Below are 6,661 nucleotides of genomic sequence, written 5' to 3' on the forward strand. Positions count from 1 at the left end.
TCCAAATTAATGACTGTTTTCAGTCATCAATATAGTAATCTAATTTTGACAATTAAATGGATCTGTATTATTAACTAGATTAAACTGATGAAAGTTGATAATTGAATTAATTAATGATTAATTTTATTCATCTATTTATTTTTTTTTTTTGTGGAACAAAATATATATATATATATATATATGTTTTTGTAGAACATTAGGACTTCACTTTAGTTTAATGTAATATATTCTTTAGTTATATGTATATAATTTTGTATATATATTTTGGTGTTATAATTATGTTTGAATAATTATAACAATATTTTGTATTTTTTTAAGTTGACTATTATTTATATTAAATGTGTGATTTTTTTTAATAATTAAAAACTATTAAAAACGAGATATTATATTTTTTATTAAAAATAATTATGTTGGTATGTTTATATCCATTATTAATATTCAGTATCCATTTTACTGACATGTTTTTGGCATTATTCAAGGATTTTTTTTCATCAATAATTGGAAATTCATTATAATAAAACCATCAAATAGTACTAAAATAATTTGACATGATTTTGGAATTATTCAAGGATTTGTTTTTCATCAATAATTGCAAACTCATTGTAATAAAACCATCAAACAATGACTGAAACAGTAAGGCTAAGTTTACTTTGAAGGAAAGATTTGAAAGAGAATATGGATGAATTTGGGGGAATTAATTGTTGTTTATTTAAGTGAATTTAGAGGTGAGTGAAAATAGATTTAGAAGTAAAGTTTGTGAAAATTAATGTAAGATTTGATCGATGTCACAGATAAAAAAAATGGTTTAATTAGTAGAAATTAAAGATTATCAAAATATCTTTAATAGTAAAAGTAATATAAAATGATAATTGTTAATATTATATATAATTATAAAAATTATTATAAAGAAAAAAAATAAAAATTAATTTTTAAAATTCCATTATTATTATTATTATTATTATAATAAAAGGAAAAAAATATGAAAAATATAAAATACAAGAAGGACAAATATGCAAATTGATTCTAATTCCTTGCAAATCAATCCATGTATATGATCTCCCGATTTCCTTCTTTTCGTTTTTCGCCAATCTTTACATGTGAAGACATATAATCCTTCTTTTCGATCTGCATTGATCCATTTTAAAAGAAATTTCCTCTTAAATGAATATTGTTCCGGTGGTGTAGATATTGGTCTCCTCCTACACAATTTCCTCCAAACGTCCGATCAAGTCGTTCTTCAAAGGTCGTTCTTTGACTCCTGTCTCGATGTGGACTCCTTCTATTCCGATCGGCCGGATACCTGCCAAAGGTACTCCGACGCTCAAGTCAACAGATGGTTAAGGGTAGAGGTAGAAAGAGAAAGTAAACACTAGGAATAAATGAGCATTTAATGTAACCAACTATCTTTCACCTTTGACCTATATTCATAGTTTTTGTCATGGGTCTTGGATTAGTCAGATCTTAATCACGGCCCAATCGTTGGCCCATCATTGTTAATCATGTTTTCTCTTCATTTAACCTTAATGTTTCCTTCGTTTTAACCATGGTTCACATGGCAGACCGTCCGTTCCGAGCGGTCGGTCTATGGAGTAAGTCCGACCGCGTCGCTCTCATGGAACCTCGCGATCTCGGAATCCTTAGCAGCAATGCAGATATTCGTGAAGACTCTTGCTATGAAAGTTGTTGTCCTTGAAACGGGATTTTCTGGGACTGTTGACACTAGTGGGACCGTTCGTCGTGTCCGATCTCTACCTATTGGAATCACATCCGGACGTCTATGTCTGGTCCGTCCGATCCATATGGTACAAATACAATCACTTACAAATTAATATAATCACCAATTCACTTCGGTCATTATAATTCATAATTCAATAGCAAAAGTAAATAATTTAGTGATTTAACAATTTAGTAATAAAAATTAATGACGGATTTAGTTATTAAAATTAACTACCTATGTGAGCGACTGATTTATTGTAACTATGATCAACTTCAGTAACTAATTTTAAAATTCATAATAGTTTTATAATTCATCGTTAATGATGTTTTTATTAAATTCTAATTCATTTTTCAAAAACAATACATACATAATAAATATATAAAACATACATTAATGCATTTCATATTCCATACAATTGAATAACACAAGACTAATTTATAAACATTTACTTAGAAAATATAAATAATCATTTAAAAAGTATTCAAACCTTTAAATACCATCCATACAAGAAGAATAATCTAAACAATACACATACATTTAAGATGCATAAACTGTCATTAAAAATATTTTCTTATGAGAAATACTTTAAATTTAAATTCTAATTTAGCCTCAAATTGTGCACGTTATACCAATATTAAATATCATCGCAACTTATTATTTTTGAAAAAAAAAAATGGAAGCCTGGAAGCACACAGTTTCTTATTAGCATATCTATAACAGATCAAATAATGTGCTGTCACATAAATTCAAGACAAAATTATGAGTTCAAAGACAGCCTAAATTTGGAAGCTGTTGCCAACCAGATATGTGCCACCCTGGAGGCTTTGCTAAACAACAAAACTTTCATAAACACTAATAAAACTCCAACTCAAATTATATAAAAGCTTCTTCTTACTTCAAAACCTTAAAATTTATGATTTTTTTATAGGAAAATGATATTTTAACACCATTTTTTGACACGATTTTTGACACTGCATACATGTCAAAATGTTGTTAGACAATTTCAAATTAAAAAAAGCTGAGGCAAGGATATATTTGGAAGAGAAAAACCAAAGTTTTTTTTTAATTTGAAATCGTCCAACCATATTTTGACACGTGTGCAGAGTCAAAATGGTGTCAAAAAAATGATGTTAAAATATCATTTTCCTTTTTATACCTATATATCTTTTCATTTTTATTTAATATAAAATTTAGAATTATATTTAAATTCTCAGCTTGTAACTTTTCTTAGATCCTTAAATTATTCAAAGAAAAGAAATATATATTAAAGAAAATACATAAATTTAATTCAATCTTATAAAACGTTGGTATGATATTGATGTAATGATTAGGCATTAGTTTAAGTTATCTTGGTTTTTTTGTTCAAAAGCAGAGCTTGAAAGTATTAGAAAGCGTTGTGCTGCACGTTCATCGAATGTGACTCGTGAGTTTGGCAGAAATTGAAAGACTCATTTGTTTTCGTGCATTTTGTCTATTAGCTATTTCAGTACCATGCAATCATATTTTATTTCAGAACACTCTTTTCTTCATTTGCTGCTCCTTACATATATATATATATATATATATATATATATATATATATATATATATATATATATATATATATATATATATACCCTTTTTATATTCTTTCATATGCAAAATCTAACTATAATCATATCACCTATCATGAATGATTTGACAGAAAATTTAATAAAAAAATATAATATCAATAATACTTTAACTCAATTTAACTCTATTTTTAACAAAAGTTTTTAAGTCTATAAGATATTCACTTTAAGACAGGACTCAAATTCATACATAGAAACTTTTTAATTTATGTTAAAGTAGACTTAGATTTATATTTAGATTTTTAATCTTTAGAATAATTCAAATAAGTTATTATATAAGTAGTTTGTGATAAAAGTTAAATTGGTAAAATTTAATTTAATTAAAAAAAGGGATTTATAAACTCGAATAGATTATAAATTTAACCTGCTTGAAAATTTATTACTAAAATAATATTCAACATTTCATTACCCACCTTTTTAATAAATAATTTTGTTAGTGTTGTAATAATGTTTAGATAAATTTGTTTGTAAGCACTATTAAGAGAAGAAAAAATAAAATACTTTTTATAGTTTAAAATTAGTTTATAAATTAATTTGTGAAACCTCTCTAATGGAATCTTTCTAATTGTTTATTTATTTTGTATATAAAATGAACTTGAACTATTAAAAAAAGTAAAAAATAATAAATCAACTTGTCGAAATATAAATAATATTTAAAGAAAGTTGTCGTCAACCCACTGGTTTGTAAAACTTAAAACAGATGGTGATTTGAATTTGTAACTCATTAGTCAAAAATGGTTAGAGATTAGGTGAATCCAAAATAAAAAAATTGCATTATACAATTTGTTATCTTGTATTTGACAATTTAATATAAAATCGCTTAATAAAGTGATTCTTCCCAAATTAATTAATAAATTTAAAGTGAAGGAGATATCTTTTGAACTAGCTTTAGTACATAGTTTACTAAACTATCTCTATTTATCAAATTAACAACGCCACTGTCTATTTTACTCAATGGGCATGTGTGTTTCTTTTTTAATTTCCAATTGAAATAATAAGTATATATATATATATATAGCACGACAAATATTTCAACAGAAAAGGAATCATATAATTTATGCAAGAGTGTGTTTCTTTTTGTGATTTCGTCATTTTATGTATTTAAACAAAATTAGTAGTCTTTGCAATCAGAGTTTGATGAGAAGTTAAAGTCCCTTACTTGTTCTCAACAATAAACACAAGGAACAATTTATATAATTATTGAGGTTATTCGAATGAACACCAAAGAGTCATCTGTTGTTGCAGATCTCAATGGATCACACTCATATTGATGTATTGAACCTTTGTGAGTTATATGTTGAACATAATTTCTCATGTTCAATCATAATTGGACAATAAATAGAGGGAGAGTTAACCATCTATAGTGTCCTTCTATAATATGTCTAAACTTGGATAGTGATTGATAACACTCGAGATGTTGTTGCTTGAATGTCTCTGTCCAATACAAAGATTCAATTGGTTGGGGATGATTTAATCGCATTTTGACATAGCCTAAAGATTTAGTCATATAAATCTCAACTCAAGCACAAATAATACATTATTGGTTTAATCATTCAGATAGTCTTTATTTTCGATGATTTTCCTCAAATAGGTCTCTCACTTCTTTGTTTTTTTGTCTTAATTGGATCCCTACTTTTGAAAAATTGAAGCAATTAGGTCTTATCGGTAGTTTCGTAGTAACACCGTTAAAGACGGTATCATGTAGGGATGACAACTGGTCGGGTTGGGTGGGACATGGATAGTGCTTACCCGCAATCCGACTCGACAAAAAAATCACTGATACCCAACCTGTTACCCGTATAGATATCCGCTTAAAAAATATCTGCGGGTATTTTAAAACCTGCGCATACTCGCAAATATTTAAAAAATATTTTTTTTATAATTATTAAAATAAAATTACAAAAAATATATAAAATATAATATAAATTAAAATTTAATTTTAATTAAATTTAACCTTATAAAATATAAATTAATGTTAATTTTAATTAAATTTAACTTAAAAAATATAAATTAAATTTTTATTTTTATTTTTTGCATGTAGCGGATATCCGCGGATACGGATAAATAATACCTGCACCCGACCCATTTATAAGTGGGTATTAAAATACCTGCTACCCGCAACCCGCGGATAATAAATATCTGCGGGTACCAATTATCTATCATGGATTTTATCCACGGATATTTGCAGACACGAATTTTTTTGTCATCCCTAGTCATGTGTCAGCTCGTAATGTTTTTGAATTTTTTAAATATTTTTTAAATTACTTTTATTTTTAATTTTTTTAAAATAAAAAGAAAATTCCACGTATATTTAAAAAACATAATTAACATTTATATAATTAACTAAATATAAATATAAGTAAACTTAATTTTGTTAAAAATATTTGATAAAAATATCAATTTTAATAAAATTACTTGTATATATTTATATACAAATTAAATTTTGTTTGAATTTAGGGAGGAACAAAATTGTTTAATTTTAAAAACAAAATTAGGACTAAATCAAGATAAAATAAAAATAGAGAGATCAAATTAAAACAAAATAAAAATACAAGAACCAAATTGAAACAAATTCAATGACACGTGGCATTGACACGACACCTGACATTGTCACAAATATTTTGGCTTTAATGAAATAAGAAGACAAAGCACTCGAGACATGTAAGAAGATGCTTCATGTCCATCTCTATCAGAGTGTCAAACAATCGTTAACTTTCTTTTATAATCTTTTCAGTTGCATGCAAGGTTATCAAACTCGTGATTCTACATGATCCTATCGATTTCACAATTAATTCTACCGAGTTTATGCAGAAAAGAGTTTACTTCCGAGTTAACTCGGAAACCATATCTGAGAATGTAGACTCGTAAGAGTTTAAGAATTAACTCGAGAGTTTGATAACTATAGTTGCATTATGTGTTAAGTTATTTTACTTTTACCAGCGGCGAGAAGATTGCAAGGCCAAACACTACAGTGGCAAAGGCTCCTCCCTAATCTAAATTCGACATGATATAAATAGCATATATATGGAAAAATTGTAATGTGTAACCTTTTAAAAGTGATTTTTTCTTTCTTCTAATTTACCATGTACACTGAGTAGCTTCTACTACACCACATGTTTATTTTAGTTTTCTCTTTCACAAAAAATCATAATCTGATGTATAAAATAATACTTGCACAACACATTTTTTACAGTAAAACTCAAATGGAAGAAAGGTACGTGTACCGGAAGGATAGGACGGACGGCCTGGGTAGAAGGGGACGGCGATCAGACCCTCGACAAAATAGTTGGGGACCCGGTTGGGACGGTCGGCATCAATAAGAGCGCTACGCAAA

This window comes from Vigna radiata, chromosome 3, assembly GCF_000741045.1.
Source record: "Vigna radiata var. radiata cultivar VC1973A chromosome 3, Vradiata_ver6, whole genome shotgun sequence".
Lineage (NCBI taxonomy): Eukaryota > Viridiplantae > Streptophyta > Magnoliopsida > Fabales > Fabaceae > Vigna > Vigna radiata.